Source organism: Salmo salar, chromosome 16 (assembly GCF_965601325.2).
Source record: "Salmo salar chromosome 16, fSalSal1, whole genome shotgun sequence".
Taxonomy (NCBI): domain Eukaryota; kingdom Metazoa; phylum Chordata; class Actinopteri; order Salmoniformes; family Salmonidae; genus Salmo; species Salmo salar.
Window position 1 is genome coordinate 2,696,225 of NC_138306.1, and position 23,716 is coordinate 2,719,940.

General features: G+C 42.6%; 1 protein-coding gene across 1 annotated transcript in view; it reads left to right on the forward strand.

The window, feature by feature from the left end:
- The first annotated feature begins 526 nt into the window (after window positions 1-526).
- The window catches only part of LOC106573025 (CD82 antigen), a 57,934-nt gene continuing 34,744 nt past the window's right edge, over window positions 527-23,716 (forward strand). Inside the window, exon 1 of the mRNA XM_014147626.3 lies at window positions 527-665. The gene's annotated coding sequence lies outside the window, so the exon portion shown is untranslated. The remainder of the gene's footprint in view (window positions 666-23,716) is intronic.

The following is a 23,716-nucleotide window of genomic DNA, read 5'->3' on the forward strand; positions in this document are numbered from 1 at the left end:
GTGGATGCACGGCTCCATCGGCAGTTTGGCACTCCTCTATCTATGACTGTTGGCAGCTCTGTGAACTATGTATTCAACAGGTGTGACACCCTACCCCTCACTCTCTCTGTGGTTACTTTGTAAACAGGAAGCTGAATAGTAAAAACCACATGTTGAGGAAGGAATCAACAAACTGATTTATGTTAGTGTAACTATATTCAATGTAAAGGGTGAGCTCATTATTTATTTGCTTTTAATGACTCATGCATGAGCGAAGTTGGCTACTTTCTTAATTTTGTGTGGTTAAGTTGAGGGCCTTTAAAAATTATCTTATCGTGTTCTTTAAGAGAACACTAAGAACAACATGAAATGTAACATTTAAAGTATTATGTTCATGAATTGCAATAATTATTGTAGAGAAACATGTTGCAGTAGCCTATAATTTAACAAACTGTACAGTATGACTTCATTTCTTTTCAGACGGGGAATTAACCCATGTCTACCGCACGGTGGGGGTCTACCACGCCTTCCCAGCTCGTCCACTGCAGTCTAATCGCGTAGCCGGTCACTGACACATCTCTCTCCCAGACTCCCACACACATCCCGTTCTCTCACACGCACAACGGGACAAAAGAAGACGGAGGTCCGTTACAGCCAACTATTCTCTCCACATTTTACACCAAAAAGTAAGTATTTGTTTATTTGTGGGGTTATTAGATGTTAGTTAATATCAGAGGTATTTTGATAACTTTAATGACAGTCAGCACGCTACATAGCTAACTTAGTATGGCTAGCTAGTTTACATTTCTGAATAGAGATAAAGTTATCTGGTTTATAACTGAGCCTTACCTAAAGTAGCTAGCTGTAGCTATTAGTAATTTACTGTGAATAACATTTGGTAGGGAAATGTGCTATGCAAAGTGGAACTTCCCATCACATCCCGAAGTTATGGACAGCTGTCAAGCCTCGGGGTAGATAGAGAAACGATGAGCGAGCGCTATGCGCCTTTGTTTAATTTGGTGATTAGAAAGAAAGTTGTAGAAACATTTCCCCTCTGGCTGTACTTTACTATATGTAACGTTAGCTACAATAACAATAACGTTAGGTCGATTTGTGAAGTTCACACTTCTTGCATTGGATAGCTGACACAATCTAAAAATTGTGTTTTTCCTTTGCTTTGGCCTTGGTCTTGAGAGATGGACCCATGAATGTTGTAGCTCCAGGCTTGGTGCAATACGGCTTGGTGCAATACAACTTGGTGTAAACGGATTCTGTGTCCATGTGCCGCCTCCATTTTTCCTGTGAGCTGACAGTTGTTGTTAATAAACAGAGAACGCTGGGGACCCATAACAAGGTACTTAACCCCAGAGGGAGGTCTATACCATGACAGGGAAATGGACTCACAGATGTGAATATTATGGATGTGACAAATAGAACAATTTTATTAACGTTTAAATAGACGGCTTTAATCGGTTCCGTTAAAACATTGAGAAAATTCATAAAATTCCACATGCACTATGCATAATCTGATCCTATTTCGTATGACCGCTAGGGGGCAATTAAGTTCTATTGACACTTAGAAAAAAAGGGTTCCAAAAGGGTTCTTCGGGTGTCCCAATAGGAGAACCCTTTTTGGTTCCAAGTAGAAACGTTTATTTTCTAAGAGTACCACAGTCATAGGCTGAATTTAATCTGAAACCAAACAATTGGCCTTTAAGCCCTTTATAAAGTGTCCACTTACTGTTGTGTTCGATAGCGATCACTTGAGTCTGCAAGTGTTTTGGCCAAAATGAGCATTGAGACATTGCACACTCCATGTCCCAACTGACACTTCCATTTGTGTCAATTGGAAGACAATCCATTTGCGAGCATTGTGTTCCGCGACCTGTCTTGTGCATGACTCACTCGCTATGAAACACGGGCACTGGGGCAAAACGAAGCATCAGCTGATTTAGCTTGTTGTAGCCTGCCTGCTGCTAGCTAGCTTCAATGACAAACACATGGATTGAATTTTAGCTAGCTAGCTAAGGATGTTGGGCACTGCACTGATAGATTTGTCACTTATTTACAATAGTTTGACAGCTTGCTGATGAAGTTGTGGACATGTTCCCAGCAGTCAGTCAGGACCTCAGCTTGTTTCCAAAAGCACCAACTGCTTCATTGTAAAGTTGAGTCAGCTAAAAGCACAGCGTAGCAGCAGACTCGACAGGGGCAGAGCAGGCTGTTCGTGGCTGTCGCTTGCCTTTCTGTATAATTTTTCCAGCTTAACGACGATGATGTGCGGAGTGCTCAATATCCGTGGCAAATCATTTGAAAGATGCATATCTCCTACTAACGTTACAGCATTGTTGACCAGACCATGCGTGCGTCCGTCCGTCCATGTTGATTTTGTCCCCCAAAACCATACGCGATCAGGACACGCTGGTTGAAATATCGAAACCAACTCTGAACCAACTACATTAATTTTGGGACAGGTCGATAAGCAAACATTTATGACAATTTAGCTAGCTAGCTTGCTGTTGCTAGCTACACTTCCCTCGATCCTGACTAGTCTCCCAGTCCCTGCCGCTAGGGAGCCAGCCAGCTAATGTTAGCTAATTGGCTAACAGTACACTAGCTTGAAATGAAACTATTTTCTGTCAAAATTAGAAATGTGTAATATCTGAAAAAGTAGGTAGCTAGACTATTTTACCCGTATACATCATCATGCATGATGGACTCATCTTCTTGTCATGGATGCCATGCCACGGTTGCCCTTAGATTGAAGACGTAATCCGGAGACAGGTGTTTTCTCCATCTCTTTAGCTTAGAGGTCAACCGATTAATCGGAATGGCCGATTTAATTAGGGCCGATTTCAAGTTTTCATAACAATTGGTAATCGGTATTTTTGGCCACCTTTATCTAACTAGGCAAGTCAGGTTAAGAACACATTCTTATTTTCAATGACGGCCTAGGAACGGGGGGTTAACTGCCTTGTACATTGCACTCCACGAGGACCCTGCATGGCAGGCTGACTACCTGTTACGCGAGGGCAGCAAGAAGCCAAGGTAAGTTGCTAGCTAACATTAAACTTATCTTATAAAAAACGATCAATCTTAACATAATCACTAGTTAACTACACATGGTTTATGATATTACTAGTTTATCTAACGTGTCCTGCGTTGCATATAATCGATGCGGTACCTGTTAATTTTTCATCGAATCACAGCCTACTTCGACAAATGGGTGATGATTTAACAAGCACTGTTGCACCAATGTACCTAACCATAAACATCAATGCCTTTCTTTAAAATCAATACACAAGTATATATTTTTAAACCTGCATATTTAGTTGATATTGCCTGCTAACATGAAATTGTGTCACATCTCTAGCGTTCCGTGCAAGCAGTCAGGGTATATACAGCAGTTTGGGCCGCCTGGCTTATTGCGGACTGTGTGAAGTCCATTTATTCCTAACAAAGGCAGTAATTAATTTGCCAGAATTGTACATAATTATGACATAACATTGAAGGTTGTGCAATGTAACAGGAATATTTAGACTTAGGGATGCCACCCGTTAGATAAAATACGGAACGGTTCCGTATTTCACTGAAATAATAAACGTTTTGTTTTCGAAGGGATAGTTTCCGGATTCGACTATATTAATGACCAAAGGCTTGTATTTCTGTGTGTTATTATGTGATAATTAAGTCTATGATTTGATATTTGATAGAGCAGTCTGACTGAGCGATGGTAGGCAGCAGCAGGCTCGTAAACATTCATTCAAACAGCACCTTCGTGCGTTTTGCCAGCAGCTCTTCGCAATTCTTCAAGCCTATCAACTCCCAAGATTAGGCTGGTGTAACCAATGTGAAATGGCTAGCTAGTTAGCGGGTGCGCGCTAATAGCGTTTCAAACGTCACTCGCTCTGAGACTTGGAGTAGTTGTTCCCCTTGCTCTGCATGGGTAATGCTGCTTCGAGGGCGGCTGTTGTCGATGTGTTCCTGGTTCGAGCCCAGGTAGGAGCGAGGAGAGGGACAGAAGCTATACTGTTACATTGGCAATACTAAAGTGCCTATAAGAACATCTAATAGTCAAAGGTATATGAAATACAAATCGTATAGAGAGAAATAGTCCTATAATTCCTATAATAACTACAACCTAAAACTTCTTACCTGGGAATATTGAAGACTCATGTTAATAAAAAGGAACCACCAGCTTTCATATGTTCTCATGTTCTGAGCAAGGAACTTAACCTGTTAGGGCTAGGGGGCAGTATTGACACGGCCGGATAAAAAACGTACCCGATTTAATCTGGTTACTACTCCTGCCCAGTAACTAGAATATGCATATAATTATTGGCTTTGGATAGAAAACACCCTAAAGTTTCTAAAACTGTTTGAATGGTGTCTGTGAGTATAACAGAACTCAAATGGCAGGCCAAAACCTGAGAAGATTCCATGCAGGAAGTGGCCTGTCTGACAAGTTGTTTCATCTTGGCTCTTTTTATTGAAGACTGAGGATCTTTGCTCTAACGTGACACTTCCTACGGCTCCCATAGGCTCTCAGAGCCCGGGAAAAAGCTGAACGATATCGAGGCACCCTCTGGCTGTCACGACTTTCTTCGTCGGAGGACGATATAGCGAAATCGTCGTCTGAAAAGGTGGACCAATATGCAGCAGAGTTGGCGTTCATTTTCTTAATTTATTAAAGAACGTTGAACACGAAAAACAAGAAAACAATAAGCACGACCAATGACAGTTTTGCAGGCTCACAAAACACGCAATGCAAAAACAATCTCCCACAAATACGAGACAAACACACCCAACTAATATAGGACTTCCAATCAAAGGCAACACCAAACAGCTGCCTTCAATTGGAAGTCCACCCCAATTAACTCAACATAGAAACACACTCACTAGACTACACATAGAAATACATAAACATAGACCATAACTCAAAACCCGGAAATAATAAATCAAACGCCCTCCTAACTAACACACCACCCTGAAACACATAAAACAAATACCCTCTGCCACGTCCTGACCAAACTACAATAACAATTAACCCTTATACTGGCCAGGACGTGACACTGGCTGAAACACATTATCGCTTTTGGCAAGTGGCCGATCAGAGTACTATGGGCTTAGGCGCGTACCCGAGTCGACCGAATGCTTTATTTTCTTTCGTCTGTTTACCTAAACGCAGATTCCCGGTCGGAATATTATCGCTTTTTTATGAGAAAAATGGCATAAAAATTGATTTTAAACAGCGGTTGACATGCTTCGAAGTACGGTAATGGAATATTTAGATTTTTTTTGTCACGAATTGCGCCATGCTCGTCACCCTTATTTACCCTTTCGGATAGTGTCTTGAACGCACGAACCAAACCAACATTTGTTATTGAAGTAGAAGTCCTGGGAGTGCATTCTGACGAAGACAGCAAAGGTAATAGCATTTTTCTTATAGTAAATCTGACTTTGGTGAGTGCTAAACTTGCTGGGTGTCTAAATAGCTAGCCCTGTGATGCCGGGCTATCTACTGAGAATATTGCAAAATGTGCTTTCACCGAAAAGCTATTTTAAAATCGGACATATCGAGTGCATAGAGGAGTTCTGTATCTATAATTCTTAAAATAATTGTTATGCTTTTTGTGAACGTTTATCGTGAGTAATTTAGTAAATTCACCGGCAGTGTTCGGTGGGAATGCTAGTCACATGCTAGTCACATGCTAATGTAAAAAGCTGGTTTTTGATATAAATATGAACTTGATTGAACAAAACATGCATGTATTGTATAACATGATGTCCTAGGGTTGTCATCTGATGAAGATCATCAAAGGTTAGTGCTGCATTTAGCTGTGGTTTGGGTTTATGTGACATTATATGCTAGCTTGAAAAATGGGTGTCTGATTATTTCTGGCTGGGTACTCTGCTGACATAATCTAATGTTTTTCTTTCATTGTAAAGCCTTTTTGAAATCGGACAGTGTGGTTAGATTAACGAGAGTCTTTAAAATGGTGTAAAATAGTCATATGTTTGAAAAATTGAAGTTTTTGCATTTTTGAGGTTTTTGAATAACGCACCACGGAATTACACTGGCTGTTACGTAGGTGGGACGATTTGGTGCCACCTACCCTAGAGAGGTTAAACGTTTGCTTTTTTACATGGCACATATTGCACTTTTACTTTCTTCTCCAACACTTTGTTTTTGCATTATTTAAACCAAATTGAACATGTTTCATTATTTATTCGAGGCTAAATTGATTTTATTGTATTATATTAAGTAAAAATAAGTGTTCATTCAGTATTGTTGTAATTGTCATAACAAATAAATAAATAAAACAATCGGCCGATTAATCGGTAGTGGCTTTTTTTGGTCCTCCAATAATCAGTATCGGTATCGGCGTTGAAAAATCATAATCGGTCGACCTCTACTAACAATAATGAAAATGTCTGCAGTTTCTACTGGTCATTGTTTTCAGGCTGGTTATATTGGTGCTAGCTAGGTACAAAGCTAAAGTTAGCTACCCCAGAAGTTGCGGTCAGACAAATAATGCTTTCTAGCCAACTGTATTGTAAACACATCATTCGTGGCAGGTGTTTGCTTGCTTGCAGACTTTTTGTACAGCTTTGACAGTGCTACTGATAGTAGTGGTGGAGCTTGGCTTGCACGTGCAAATTCAGCACATACAACATTCTATAATAGTGTTATTTGACATGTCAAATTAAAAGCTTATTTAACTGTTATTGTCAAATAGTGTTATTTGATGCGTATCTTTTTTGACACGCAAAGACCCACATGGCGTTCCATAGTATGTCGTGAAGCTAATAGCAGTGACTCTATTACTGTGTAAATCCGGTAGGGCAACATCTGAACAATAGCGCACTTGGTAACATTAGTGTGTACCGGTGCTCGACCAGTCGCGAAAGCCAACATCACCCACAACAGAGAACGGTTGATTGTCAAGGGCAATGAATCCCATTATCTTGGCATTAATGGATTTTGCCTTTGAGTTGTCTCACTGAAAATATCTTACTCATTCAAATGACTGCTTGACTTGTTGACTGCTCGATCCACACAGCGTACATTGTGGGCTAGGTTCGGAATGCTGTGTTGCACGTGTAGCGCAAAAGTTTATGTGGCGTCATTACGTCCTGTACCTACGTTATAAAGGTATGCACGGTAGCTTAGACATCGGTTGTTAACATTGGCGTTAAACTAGACATCGGGCCGATACCGATGTTGCCATTTTTAGCTAATATCTGAATGTTCACCGATGATATGTTCACCGATGTATTGTGCATCCCTATTTTGCACACCTAGTGTATGTAAAAACAAAAAATGCCTTTGTTACAACTATGAAACAGAAAGCATGTGTTGTTCATAACAATATGCAACCAATATACAACCAAGACACACAATAAGCAAGATGTGAGGTCAAATAAACAACGAAGCTGGTGATTGCGTTGCTGACGTTGTTTTTTGCTTGAGATGTAGTAGGGCCTGCTCTCTCGGTGATGACACTTTGTGCTGATAATCGGCCCGTACCATTGTCACCGGCTTACGGTGCTGTCCCTTTCTATCTCCCGTCTCAGTTTCATTTGGGTGTGTCACAGGAAACTGCTCAGTGTGCACCATTCTGTATTTTTTGCACTTAGGCCTCGAGGCTCAGAATCAGAAGAATAATCATCAGAGATGTCATGATTAATTTCTTCCCGACCATCTGAGTCGTTTTCATTCAGATTATGTAGCAGTGCTAACGCAGCATGTGTATCCATTCCTCTTGGTCTTCTTGCCATTGTAAATTACACACACTCACTGTGTACTCCAGGTAGGCCAGAGTAGACTGATAGGAGTGGTTGGATTTAGTGGACTGATAGAGGGTATCAATTGTGGACTGATAGAGGGGATCAATACAATAGAATGGCCCACCCTGTATGTACCCTATATCAAAGTAACTGCAATCAAGCGCTTCCTATAGCCATCGATGAGCTTCCTGCACCTTTGTACTGGCAGTTTGGGCCACTCCTCTTGTGCCAGTTGCTCCAGTTCTTCCAGATTTAAAGGGTGCCTTCTCCCAACTGCTGTTTTCAGATCTCTCCACAAGTTTTCAATGGGATTTAGAACTGGACTCATTGCTGGCCACTTCAGAACAGTCCAGAGTTTTGTTTTTAACCATTCCCGGGTGCTTTTCAAAGTGTGTTTGGGTCATTGACCTTATATGGAGACCGAGCTTCCTGACCCTGGGTCCGACATTGCGCTCCAAAATGCCTTGGTATCAGTGGAGGCTGCAGAGGGGAGGACGGCTCATAATAGTGGATGGAACTGAGCAAATGGAATGGCATCAAACAAATGGAAACCATGCGTTTGATGTTGTTGATACCTTTCCACTTATTTCGCTCCAGCCATTATCACGTGCCCGTCAAGGTGCCACCAACCTCCTGTGCTTGGTATTCTCCTGATTTCATGATGCCATGCACATGTTCAAGGCACACATTGCCAGAGGCAGCAAAGCAAACCCAAAACATTTTTACATTACATTTTAGTCATTTAGCAGACACTCTTATCCAGAGCGACTTACAGTAGTGAATGCATACATTTCATTTCATACATACATTTTTTTTTTCATACTGGCCCCCCGTGGGAATCAAACCCCGAACCCACAACCCTGGTGTTGCAAACACCATTGCGTTGCAAACACCATGCTCTACCAACTGAGCCACAGGGTGTCTCTGAATCTCCTACATATTTGACTGTAGGGAAGGTGTTCTTTTCTTTGAAGGCTTCATTTTGTTTTCTGTAGACATGGAAATGGTGTGCTTTTCCAAAAATATCTAATTTGGTCTAATCTGTCCACAGGACATTCTCCCAGAAGGATTTTGGCATGTTCAGGTGTGTATTGGCAAATTGCAGTCAGCCTTTCTTGGTCTCCTACCATATAACCCCTTTTCAAAAAAATGACATGCCCTCCTAAAACTGGTTATAACTCCAGTTCAGTTTGTGATATTAAGATTCTAACAACGACAGTGTGTTATATAGACATATTTAGAAAGTCAAGGACAGAGGGGGGCATGACTTTAAAAATGGCAGAGTAATAAGATCATTTGATTAATGAGCAGTCCAAATGACTGCTTTAGCGGTTCTAGTGTTAAGGATTATGTGCTTTGTGTAGTAGACTATAGTATCTGCTGCTACTGTACTTAGGCCTACTTTGTTTTTATGTGCTCGACTAGGATATCTGGTTCTGATCAATCCTGTCCTTACAAGTTAATAATGTGAGGGCAGATGCTGGAGATGAGAAGCAAGTACAGGGAGTGAACATTTAATTAACAATGGGCATGGAACAGGACAGGACCGCGTCTGGAAATGAAAACATAACGACAATAATGCTGACACGGGGAACCAAAGGAGGAATAGACAGAGATAGATGGGGCAATCAACAAGGTGAAGGAGTCCAGTTTAGTCCAATGAGCGCTGATGCGCATAATGATGGTGACAGGTGTGTGTAATGAAGCGCAGACTGGTGCCCTCGAGTGCCAGAAAGGGAGAGCAGGAGCAGATGTGACAGTACCCACTCCCCTCTAGGGGCGCCACCCGGCGTCCCACCTGGGCGAGCCTAACGGGCTGGCCGAGGCATGGGCGCTGGACAAGCCGGCTGAAGTGTAGAAGCCCGACGAGCCTGCAGAGGTCGTGGGAGCTGGCTGAGGCGTGGTAGCCTGACAATCCGGCTGAGGCGTGAAAGCCTGACGATCCCACTGAGGCGTGAGAGCTTGACGAGCCGGCTGAGGCGTGGGAGCCCGATGAGCCGGCTGAGGCATGACGTGGGATGGGTGCCTACCGAGGCAAGAAAACCTCTTGAACCAGCTAAGGCATGGAAGCCCGACGAGCCAGCTGAGGCACCCTCGGTTCCATTGGCGACAGCACCCGGACCCGACGTCACCAACAAAAACAAAAATATTCACGGTATGCCGACGGATGTATGGTTACCATGGGAACATCCCTTGGCTTGTTCAGTGGACAAAATAAGTTGTCGGAGAAACATTCAAAATGATGTTTCTCTCTGTGTGTTTGGCTCTGGTGTATAAAAGTCAGTTTCACTCAGGCTTTAGACAAGTGGGAGATAGAAGTTGAGGCTTTCATTAAGAGTCCAATCAAATCTCTAACCCAACTTTACTGTCTGGTGTTTATGATTTCAATGCAATAGACCTAGATGTCTTTATAGAGTGCTACTTTTGCTGTCTTTGTATGAGCGACCCTTCAGTGGTGTAGGATTTAATATCCCCTACTGCTGAAGTACTGCTGAGCTCACCACAAAAAGTGGGGGTTCCCAGTCTTTCCTTTTGTTTTGTCCTGCTACCATTGACTCTTATGACGTGTGGGCTAGGCCTATATTTAACTAGGAGGGTTGGATTAGCACACATACCTAGACCTATATACGAGGGACATGTTTACCACTAGTTCTTGATAGAAGGTGCTATGTAAATCCTGCCCTGCCAATGGAAGTGTTGGGGAAAGTGTCCCAATTTAGTTAGCTACTTCTCTTATTCTGTGGGTTTGGCATTCACACTTCTCTAATCTGTGCCTAATCAGACATTACACAGGCGTCTGTCTGTTGGAATAAAACCTTTGTGATGAACATCTTCAAACACACACATACTTGCTCGTCCTCATTGAGGCAAGAATCAGTGTTAAATATTAGGTTACTGATTATACAAAGCCAGTTTGGTTCAAAGTTCAGAAAAACGGCGCAGCTTTTGTCTGGATCTAGACAGTCTATTCAACAGTCTATTAAAAGCAAATAGATAATGATGTTCTTTTCCTACCGAAAGCCATGGAGAATAGGCCTAAGGTCTAAGCAGTTAGACCATCTGTGTGTGCGCCTTACACTGTCTGGATGAACTGTTTAGCCACAGTTTGACAATCAGTGGATTGTAGCAGCCTAGCCTAGCCTACACTCAAGTTCAAAGGACATGAACAAAACCTTTAAAACTGAATGGGAAAGGGAACAAAGAGAGGGAGAAATGTGGTGGACATTCTAAAGAGTATTTTCCTACTACTAAGCTTTCAACTTGTTGTCTGTCTGTCTCGGGAGTCAGACTGTAGTGGAGAGCTTGATTGTATTATTCTTAGGTTGCTGGTTTGGTTTGGGTGTGTTCCCTGCCGAACGTCGGTCAGAACGCATTGATGGGAAGACGCAGTGAACAGTTTACTTGAAGATAGAAAGTATAAAGAGCACAGTATGCTCATGGGCAACAAGATGACCTTCAGCCTTGTATGAAGGGAGCTGCCAAGGAAGCGACCTTATAGAGCACATGCTAGTGAGAGACTACATCCAGAGAGAGAGAGCCCAGCTACGGCAGTCCCAGCGAGCCATTCAGGTCAGTCTCACTTAGCTACGTGAGCTACAAGAAGTAGTACAGCTCACAGAGACTCTCCGCTCCGTGCTGCCACCGCTCACATCCCACTCCATGGCTAGCCTCTCTTCCACTAAGCCAGCCTCTACAGAGCTCATCCTGAGGCATCCAACCAGCAGAGAGAGTTCTGCTGGCACCACCACAGCTTGTGATGGACAGAATGACAGCAGTGAGTGGCTTGCCCCCCCACCGTGGCCTCCAATTAGTGACGAGTCACTGCTGCAGTGTCTCCAGACCACCATGGTACTATAGCCTTCTTCTGCCTACCCCTGTCCCGGAGCCCAGACCCCACAATGTAGTGGAGGGCTAAAGTTGCTGTTTGTTTTGGGTGTGTTCGCCTTGGGGTGTCGGTCAGAACGCATTGATGGGAAGACACAGTGAACGGTTGACTTGTACTTTACTTGAAAATAAACAGTATAAAGACCAAATTATGTCTAGGGCTATGGCTGTATCACTAGGAAGGCTACTGCTTATACCACTGATCCATAACAGAGGGCCAGGGTTCTGGTCTCGAAGCACACGTTCCACTGTGCTCAGCGGGTACTTTTGGTACTGCAGGTTAGCTGAAGCCGAGCCCAAAAGGACAATTCCTATAGATGGCCCCATAGAGAAGTAATATTTTTTTATTCCTAAAAAGACACATTTGTTGTCACCGTTGTACCAAAAATATCCATAGAATTTTTCCAGTAATTGTCTTTGAGTCCGATTTTTTTTTTTTTTCTCCATCAGTAGCCAGGTTTTCATCCAACCTTTTTATGTGAATAAAATGTTGAATAAAAAAATGTCACGACAGGCCTGATGGAAACAGCTAATTTGTCGGTAAACTTTCCAAATGTCGACTGAACAAAATCCGCTAGACAAGGTGGGATCTTTTTGTGTCTGTAAAATTAATTATGCAAGAAATGGCGGTGGAAATGCTTTTATGTGCTAATATTAATTTGATAAGTATTATGTGGAAGTAAACTTGGAGTCAACCAATGACATGTTGTGTGGTCCTCCCACTACGATTGGGGTGCATACTGTTTATTAGAATACAGATGAATGAAGTTATGATGAACTTCACAGGGTGGTGAAAGTGCAAGTTGTTGCGCTTGATGATCCTTTCCAAAAAATATTGATGGTCTTTTTCTGGTGATGATTAATGCTTGGCTGCATTTTGACAAATAAAAATATGCTCGCTCTTTTTTGACAAATAAAAATATGCTTGCTCTTTTGTCGATTTAATAATTTCATCATGTAGGCTATACCCACACTATATATGCGAGCTGTTGGCTAGAGTGCACGTGCCAATACCAGTGGGCACATTCTCTATATGACACACATTTTTTGTGACAAACCATCAGTACAGTTGAAAATGCGATGGAAACCCATTTAACTTGAATTTTTTATTTAGTACATGGGAATTTAACCTCAAAAGTAATTGTTATGTGCACAACGTCATCGCGCACAGTCTTTTATCCGCAACAAGTCAATTTGATGGAAATTTCTCTGGTGGGAAAATGTGCATATTGTTTGTATGCGGATTTAAGAATATTCGCATGAAAATCTGTTGCCAATTGGATGGAGACCTAGCTACTTGCAGCTGACGATATTAACATTTAATATTCATCCAATGTTTGCCATTCTTCTGGATGACACTAGGGGTGATACATTCCTAGACCACTGTTACTCAACCCACAAGCAAGCATACAACGCCCTCCCTCATCCCGCCTTCAGCAAATCAGATCATGTCTCTATACTCCTGCTTCCTGTTTCCGAATAGAAGCTAAGCAGGAAGTACCCATGACGCACTCCGTAGAGAAATGGTCTTCCAAATTGGAGGCTATGTTGCAGCACTGCTTTTCTGGCACTCACTGGAATATGTTTCAGGACTCTGCCGATAGCATCGTCTCGGGCTTCATCAGGAAATGCATCACCAACATTGGCCCCACAGTGAAGGTTCGCTGCTTCCCCAATCAAAAGCCCTGGATTAACACTGAGGTACACGCTAAGGTAAAGGACAGAGCTACCGCACGCAGGCCTATTGCATCCAACAGCTACTGCGGAGGACACAAACGCGAACAATAAGTCCTGCTACGACCTCCCCCGAGCCATCAAACAGGAAAAAGGACAATATAGCAACAAGGTAGAATCCTATTACACCTGCTCCGGAACTGGACGCATGTGGCAGGGGCTACAGTCCATTACATATTCAAGTAATGGCCTTTGAGTGTGGACTGTATTATTATGCATGCTGGATGGACTGGTTACCTTGTGCTATGCTCCAAAATGTCTATCCACGACTCTGGGAGTGAACGTATAGCCCTAAGCTATGCTGTTGGTTCATTGATTGTGCAGGGCGGCTTACAGTTAGCCTACAATTATAGTGAATTTGTATTTGATTTTCAATAGCCTAGTAATAGGGATTTTTTTATATTTTCACAATTAATTACCTTTAGTTATACAGAATATCTCACCGCTATGCGCTTCCATCTTCTCTCTCTCTATTCCTTTCTCGAGCGCGCAGAGGGGCTTTCAGCAGTTTAGTGAAATGTGTTTTGTTGCGAGAACATTTTACTATCTGTTCCGCAACAGATTTCACTTAGTTTCCCAAATTAAGCACTGGGTAGCTGCAGAAACAGGGTTGGAGAGCCAATGGCATACAGTTTGGGGCAGAATATCACCTTACACGCAGCAAGAGCATTCTCCTCAAACAGTGGTTGATGTGTGGAGTGAAATAAGTGTTGTTATATTTCTTTCTCAGCAGCTCATATTAAGCACAGCTCAGCAATAAAACCCAAGTAGCCTACCCTGCATCTTTGAAAAACGGACCGATGGGAAAGGCCTCCATTTGCTATTCCAGTGCATACAGATGACATGTATTTTTCCCCCGGCCCTTGTTCCTGCCTGTTTGATAATGGGCTGTTCTAAATCGAAACAAATTTGACATGTTAGTAAAGACAATATTACATTGAGAATAGTCTGATGGGTACAAATATTATTTACATTTACATTTAAGTCATTTAGCAGACGCTCTTATCCAGAGCGACTTACAAAATGGTGCATTCACCTTATGATATCCAGTGGAACAACCACTTTACAATAGTGCATCTAAATCTTTTAAGGGGGGGGGGGGGGTTAGAAGGATTACTTTATCCTATCCTAGGTATTCCTTAAAGAGGTGGGGTTTCAGGTGTCTCCGGAAGGTGGTGATTGACTCCGCTGTCCTGTCCTCCTATTATCACTTGATGAGAGAACAGCTATGCAGCCGGAGGAATGGAACAGAGCGCAAGCTTTTTTAGTGACTTTCTCAAATCATCAATAGCCTATACTCGCACCATGCAGCTCACATGTTTTGATTTCTAAGACATTCTAAGGTTTTTATCATTCACAACTAAAGTTGCCAAATTACTCTAAATCTAGCATATAAGACCCGTTTCAAATTATCACTTTTACTGTCAACATATGCACACTCGCTCCGGAATGGGAAAATTACCCTTTCTAAGTTAAATTATATTCTTCTTACTATAAAATCATATAATATTAAATTATGGCACGGGCCTTTTAAGCATATCTTGTCTGCTAAATGAACAAGCCTACAGCCTATGGCATGGAGCATAGCCAGATAAAATACAGTAGGCCAACTCATTCTGTTTTTCTGAAACACATGTTCTTCATATCATAATGTTTCTTCAGACCTGACTAATAAATAAATAATGGATTATTTAGACCTGACTAATAAATAAATCATGGATTTATTGTGATGGTGTGTATGAAATTGAATTAGACTTTTTTAAATGTAAACGTTTCCAAAGGTGCTGTAATGAGCATGATGGGAGACAGAGAGCTGGTTTCAACAGCAGGGCGTAGTAGGTGTTTATTGTAAAGGACCACAGGAGGAGGCAGGTAGCTGGGTCCAGTGGTAGGCAGAAGGTCATACACAGGGGGTCCAAAAAGGCAACAGTACAGGCAGGGAAAAGGCTGGTAACGTCGTCCGGGAGATCAGGCAATAGGTTAATAACAGGAAATCCGATAGGCTAAAGTACAGGCAGGAAATAGGCAAAAGGCGTCATTAGTGAGGCAGGCAAAAACTATCATACACGGGAGGATTAAATTATGGGAAAAACAGAGCTCCGAATAGAAGTGTGTCACAAAACAAACAATACCTCACAATGATGGGGTGCAAAGAGCTGAACGAAATAGTGTGTGATAATGACATACAGGTGTGTGAACAGGTGATCAGAATTCAGGTGATTGGGGTCTGAAGAGTGAGCTGCGTTCAGGGGGTCTACGTGTTTGAGAGTGTGAGTTGGAACCAGCTCCTTCAAGTTGGATGGGTTCCGCTGGTGTACAGCAAGTCATACCACAGATTCTGAATTGGATTGAGGTCTGGGCTTTGACTAGGCCATTCCAAGACCTTTACCCTCTATGGGCTAGGTGGGACGTTAGTGTCCCACTCTATTCAACAGCCAGTGGAATCGCGTGGCGCGAAATACAAATACCTCAAAAATGCAATCATTTCAATATTTCAAACAAATGACTATTTTACACCATTTGAAAGATAAGACTCTCGTTAATCTAACCACATTGTCCGATTTCAAAAAGGCTTTACAGCGAAAGCAAAACATTAGATTATGTTAGGAGAGTACATAGCCACAAATAACCACACAGCCATTTTTCAAGCAAGCATATATGTCACAAATACCCAAAACACAGCTAAATGCAGCACTAACCTTTGATGATCTTCATCAGATGACACTCCTAGGACATTATGTTATACAATACATGCATGTTTTGTTCAATCAAGGTCATATTTATATAAAAGAAACTGCTTTTTACCTTAGCATGTGACGTTCAGAACTAGCATTCCCACCCAAAACTTCCGGTGAATTTACTAAATTACTCATGATAAACGTTGACAAAATACATAACAATTATTTTTAGAATTATAGATACAGAACTCCTTTATGCAATTGCTATGTCAGATTTTAAAATAGCTTTTAGGCGAAAGCACATTTTGCAATATTCTGAGTACATAGCTCAGCCATCACGGCTAGCTAATTTGACACCCGCCAAGTTTGGGGCAACCTAAACTCAGAATTACTATTAGAAAAATTGGATTACCTTTGCTGTTCTTCGTCAGAATGCACTCCCAGGACTGCTACTTCCACAACAAATGTTGTTTTTGTTCCAAATAATCCATAGTTATGTGCAAATATCCCCGTTTTGTTCGTGCGTTCAGGTCACTATCCAAAGGGTAACGCGCGAGCGCAATTCGAGAGAAAAAATTTCAAAATGTTCCTTTACCGTACTTAGAAGCATGTCAAACGCTGTTTAAAATACATTTTTATGGTATTTTTCTCGTAAAATAGCGATAATATTCCAACCGGACAATGCTGTATTCATTCAAAAAGGAAGAGAAAAAATGGCGAGGTCTTGTGAATGCGCATTTCCCATCTCTTCGCCACCAGGCAGTCCACTGACAAACTGTGCTCCTGTTATCTGCCCGGAGACAGGAGACGCGTCAATCCACTTTCTGAACGCTTTAGAGAGCCAATGGAAGCCTTATAAAGTGCTACATAACCCCACGGGCACTGTAGTTTTGATAGAGAAGGAAAGGGAGAACTACAAAATCGCAGACAGGCCACTTCCTGCTTGTAATCTTCTCAGGTTTTTGCCTGCCATATGAGTTCTGTTATACTCACAGACACCATTCAAACAGTTTTAGAAACTTCAGTGTTTTCTATCCAAATCTACTAATAATATGCATATTCTCATTTCTGGGAAAGAGTAGTAACCAGTTTAAATCGGGTAAGTTTTTTATCCGGCCATGAAAATACTGCCCCCTTGCCCAGACAGGTTAAATGTTTCCTCTTAAATCACTCGAGTGTTGCTTTAGTAGTATGCTTACGGTCATTGTACTGCTGGAAGGTGAACCTCCGTCCCAGTCTCAAATCTCTGGAAGACTGAAACAGGTTTCCCTCAAGAATTTCTCTGTATTTAGCGCCATCCATCATTCCTTCAGTTCTGACCAATTTCCCAGTCCCTACTGATGAAAAACATCCCCACAGCATAATGCTGGTGTTCTCGGGGTGATGAGAGGTGTTTTGTTTGCGCCAGACATAGCATTTTTCTTGATGGTCAAAAAGCTACATTTTAGTCTCATCTGACCAGAGTTATTTTTTCCATATGTTCGGGGAGTAACCCACATGCCTTTTGGCGAACACCAAATGTGTTTGCTTATTTTTTTTCTTTAAGCAATGGCTTTTTTCTGGCCACTCTTCCATAAAGCCCAGCTCTGTGGAGTATTCGGCTTAAAGTGGTCCTATGGACATATACTCCAATCTTCACTATGGAGCATTGTTGCTCCTTCAGGGTTATCTTTGGTCTCTTTGTTGCCTCTCTGATTAATGCCCTCCTTGCCTGGTCCGTGGGTTTTGGTGGGAAGCCCTCTTTTGGCGGGTTTGTTGTTAATAATGGATTTAATGGTGCTCTGTGGGATGTTCAGACTCTGGGCCCTTTCAGAACAGGGCTGTGGTCCAAACACTTAAGACACACCCTATCCCCTCAGCCCTCAAATTAGTGGACACTTCTGATGACGTATCATGACGTCTGACGAGTATACACTTGCAAGGGAAGAAGGAATGATTTTTAAATGGACCACCCTTGGCCGGAAATTCATCACTCGTTCATCCCACGGTAATTGTGTTTTCAGCCACCTGTAGCTTGTGGGAGCTTGTGGGCACCTGTAGCTTTATATGTGCTACAGTCAATTATGAGTGTATGTCTACTTATATTAAATATATAATGATTAATATACGCCTACTGTATGATAGCTAACAAATTAATTAGCTAACTAACCTTAGCCTGCCTAACTTCTGAAGAAGGAAAATGTTTTATTTCTACATTTTCCAAAAGATAACCAAACGAAAATGTATTTACTTTTTATGTAGTAGCAAAATGTCCAACTTATTTGCATTCGTTTTTACTTACACTTGTATGTTGATTTCTCTATTGATGTTGTTTTTAAGTTTTCGCAGACTTTTCTTAGTGGATGTACAATCGTCGCGAGTTGAATTATGGGGAGTTTCAGGCCCCGGAGTGAACATAATTGTACACTCGTAAAGCCAACTAAAAATGAGGGCTGAGGGGCTTACGTTGCAAACCTCCCTTGGCTAATCATTTGGACCACCCTCCAAGATGGCGACGGTGATTCGCCCAAGGGCATAAGGCGAGGGTAAGTGAGCGAGGGTGTGTCTTTTAAGTGTTTGGACCGCAGCCCAGTTTTATATATACTGAGATCATGTGACACTTAGACTGCACACAAGTGGACTTTATTTCACTAATTATGTGACTTCTGAAGGTAATTGGTTGCACCAGATCTTATTTAGGGGCTTCATAGCAAAGGGGGTGAATACATATGCACGCACCACCTTTCCGTTTTTTATTTTGGGGAATTTTTTTAAACAAGTAATTTTTTTCATTTCACTTCACTGTTTTGTGTATGTCCATTACATGAAATCCAAATAAAAATCTATTTAAATTACAGGTTGTAATGCAACAAATAGGATACACGTCAAGGGGGCTGAAACTAACAAAAAAAAATCACAATGCCGTCGTAATATAAGCATGAACTGGCCGGACCTGTTTCAGATGGGAAGCATACGGACTTAAGGCTACCTGCCAAAATGACTACCGCCCTGTAGCACTAACGTCTGTAATCATGAAGTGCTCTGAAAGGCTGTTCATGGCACACATCACTTCCATCATCCCAGACTCCCTAGACCAACTCTGATTTGCATACCACCCCAACAGATCTACAGACGATGCAATCTCAATTGCTCTCCACACTGCCCTCTCCCATCCGGACAAGAGGAATACCTATGTGAGAATGCTGTTCAAATCAAAATCAAATCAAATTGTATTGGTCACATACACATGGTTTGCAGATGTTAATGCGAGTGTAGCGAAATGCTTGTGCTTCTACTTCCAACTATGCAGTAATATCTAAAAAGTAATCTAACAAATTCACAACGACTACCTTATACACACAATGTAAGGGAATGGAATAAGAATATGTACATAAATATATGGATGCGCGATGGCCGTGCGGCACAGGCAAGATGCAATAGATGGTATAAAATACAGTATATACATATGAGATGAGTAATGTAGGATATGTTAACATTATTAAAGTGGCATTATTTAAAGTGACTAGTGAAACCATTACTTAATTCATTTATTAAAGTGGCCAGTGATTTGAGTCTATGTTGGCAGCAGCCTCTCTATGTTAGTGATGACTGTTTAACAGTCTGATGGCCTTGAGATAGAAGCTGTTTTTCAGTCCCTCGATCCCAGCTTTGATGCACCTGTACTGACCTCGCCTTCTGGATGATAGCGGGGTGAACAGGCAGTGGCTCTGGTGGTTGTTGTCTTTGATTATATTTTTGGCCTTCCTGGGTGCTGTAGGTGTCCTGGAGGGCAGGTAGTTTTCCCCCAGTGATGCGTTGTGCAGACCGCACTACCCTCTGGAGAGCCTTGCAGTTGAGGGCGGTGCAGTTGCCGTACCAGGCAGTGATACAGCCCGACAGGATGCTCTCGATTGTGCATCTGTAGAAGTTCGTGAGGGTTTTTGGTGACAAGCCACATTTCTTCAGCCTCCTGAGGTTGATGGCTGTGGACCTATTAGGGCGGTAAGCAAACTGGAGTGGGTTTAGGTTATCAGGTAGGTTGGAGGTGATATGATCCTTGACTAGTCTCTCAAAGCACTTCATGATGACAGAAGTGAGTGCTACTGGGCGATAGTCATTTAGTTCAGTTACCTTAGCTTTCTTGGGAACAGGAACAATGGTGGCCATCTTGAAGCATGTGGGGACAGCAGACTGGGATAGGGATTGATTGAAAATGTCCGTAAACACACCAGCCAGCTGGTCTGCGCATCCTCTGAGGACGCGGCTTGGGATGTCGTCTGGGCCGGCAGCCTTGCGGAGGTTAACACGTTTAAATGTTTTACTCACGTCAGCCACATTGAAGGAGACCCCACTGTCTGGTAGTGGGCCATGTCAGTGGCAATGTATTGCCCTCAAAACGCGCAAAGAAGTTGTTTAATTTGTCTTGAAGCGAGACGTCGATGTCCGCGACAGGGCTGGTTTTCTTTTGTAATCCGTTCATCAACTACAGCTCAGTGTTCAATACCAGGAGGTCAGAGAATTCACTTCTCTGATGTTAGGTTAGCCTATATCCTATATTTTCTGTGTTTTTCAATGGAGCAGAGAGTGAAACCTAGGCTGCTTCCAGTTCCATAGTCTGGTATTTGAGTCAATTGGATGTGTACCTGTGGATGTATTTCAAGGCCTACCTTCAAACTCTGCGCCTCTTTGCTCGACATCATGGGAAAATCAAAATAAATCAGCCAAAACCTCAGAAATAAAATTGTAGACCTCCACAAGTCTGGTTCATCCTTGGGAGCAATTTCCAAACGCCTGAAGGTAACATGTTCTAGAGGTCGACCGATTAATTGAAATGGCCGATTAATTAGGGCCGATTTCAAGTTTTCATAACAATCGGTAATCGGTATTTTTGCATTTACATTTACATTTTAGTCATTTAGCAGACACTCTTATCCAGAGCGACTTACAGTAGTGAATGCATACATTTCATACATTTTTTTCTCCGTACTGGTCCTCCGTAGGAATCGAACCCACAACCCTGGCGTTGCAAACACCATGCTCTACCAACTGAGCCACACCATTCCATTTTGGCCACTGATTTGCCTTTTTTCAAATGTATTTATTTTATTATTATTTTTATTTTTTTACACCTTTATTTAACTAGGCAAGTCAGATTAAGAACACATTCTTATTTTCAATGATGGCCTAGGAACGGGGGTTAACTGCCTTGTTCAGGGGGGATTCGTTTTTGCAACCTTCCGGTTACTAGTCCAACGCTCTAACCACCTGCCTTACATTGCACTCCACGAGGACCCTGCATGGCAGGCTGACTACCTGTTACGCGAGGGCAGCAAGAAGCCAAGGTAAGTTGCTAGCTAGCATTAAACTTTTCTTATAAAAAACGATCAATCTTAACATAATCACTAGTTAACTACTCATGGTTGATGATATTACTGGTTATCTAACGTGTCCTGCGTTGCATATAATCGATGCGGTGCCTGTTAATTTATCATTGAATCATAGCCTACTTCGCCAAACGGGTGTTGATTTAACAAGCACATTTGCGAAAAAAGCACTGTCGTTGCACCAATGTACCTAACCATAAACATCAATGCCTTTCTTTAAAATCAATACACAAGTATATATTTTTAAACCTGCATATTTAGTTAATATTGCCTGCTAACATGAAATTGTGTCATATCTCTAGCGTTCATTGCACGTCGAGTCAGGGTATATGCAACAGTTTGGGCCGCCTGGCTCGTTGCGAACTAATTTGCCAGAATTGTACGTAATTATGACATAACATTGAAGGTTGGGCAATGTAACAGGAATATGTAGACTTAGGGATGCCACCCTTTTGATAAAATACAGAACGGTTCCGTATTTTACTGACAGGAAAAACGTTTTGTTTTCGAGATGATAGTTTCCAGATTCGACCATATTAATGACCTAAGGCTCGTATTTCTGTCGGTTACACCAGCGGTTACACCAGCCTAATCTTGGGAGTTGATAGGCTTGATTGAAGTCATAAACAGCGCAATGCATTGTAAAGGGCTGCTGGCAAAATGCACGAAAGTGCTGTTTTGAATGAATGCTTACGAGCCTGCTGCTGCCTACCATCGCTCAGTCAGACTGCTCTATCAAATTAAGTCTATGATTTGTATAGACTTGATAAGTCTATAGCTAGTTAGCCGGGTGCGCGCTAATAGCGTTTCAAACGTCACTCGCTCTGAGACTTCGAGTGGTTGCTCCCCTTGCTCTGCATGGGTAACGCTGCTTCAAGGGTGGCTGTTGTCGATGTGTTCCTGGTTCAAGCCCAGGTAGGAGCGAGGAGAGGGACGGAAGCTATACTGTAACACTGGCAATACTAAAGTGCCTATAAGAACATCCAATAGTCAAAGGTATATGAAATACAAATCGCATAGAGAGAAACAGTCCTATAATAACTACAACCTAAAACTTCTTACCTGGAAATATTGAAGACTCATTTTAAAAGGAACCACCAGCTTTCATATGTTCTCATGTTCTGAGCAAGGAAATTAAGCGTTAGCTTTTTTACATTGCACATATTGCACTTTTACTTTCTTCTCCAACACTTTGTTTTTGCATTATTTAAACCAAATTGAACATGTTTCATTATTTATTTGAGGCTAAATTGATTTTATTGATGTATTATATTAAGTTAAAATAACATGAAGGAGGCCTGGCTCTGGGCACAGGCACTGGACTCACCAGGCTGGGGAGACCCACTGGAGGCCTGGTCCGTGGAGGAGGCACAGGACTGACCAGGATGGGGAGACCCACTGGAGGCCTGGTCCGTGGAGGAGGCACAGGACTGACCAGGATGGGGAGACCCACTGGAGGCCTGGTCTGTGGAGGAGGCACAGGACTGACCAGGATGGGGAGACCCACTAGAGGCCTGGTCCGAGGAGGAGGCACAGGATAAACCGGGCTGTGGGGGAGCACTGGAGTTCTGGTACGTAGGCTATTCACCCATACTCCAGGCTGAATGCCCACTTTTGGCCCGGCACGGGCGGAGCGCAGGCATTGGGCGATGCCTACACTCGCATGGCACTTGCGGGGGGCTGGCCTATAGCGCACCGGGCTATGAGCGCGCACTGGAGACACCGTGCGCTTCACAGCATAACTCGGTGCCTGACCAGTACCACGCTGCTTCCGGTAAGCACGGGGATTGGCTCAGGTCTAACGCCTGACTCCGCCAATCTCCCCGTGTGCCCCCCCAAAACATTTTTTGGGGGCTGCCTCTCGTGTCCGTCGCGCTCCCTCGGCAGGTTGTTGCAGTGGTCAAATAATTGTTCCCATGTCCAGTCAATCCTTGACTCCAAAACCTCCAGCGACCAGGATGCCATTACCTCCCAAGCACGCTGCTTCATCCCCTCCTGGTGCTGCTCCTTCCTCCGCTGCTTGGTCCGTTGTTGGTGGGTGATTCTGTAACGGCCGTCGTCAGAATTAGACCAAGGTGCAGTGGAGGATGTGTTCATCATTAGAATTTTAATAGACTGAACGAACACAATACAAAAACGACCAGAAACAGTTCTGTCAGGAAAAAACACTAACAGAATACAATCACCCACAAAACCCAAAGGAAAAACAGGCTACTTATGTGTGACTCCCAATCAGCAACAACGAACTACAGCTGTGCCTGATTGGGAGCCACACACGGCCAAACC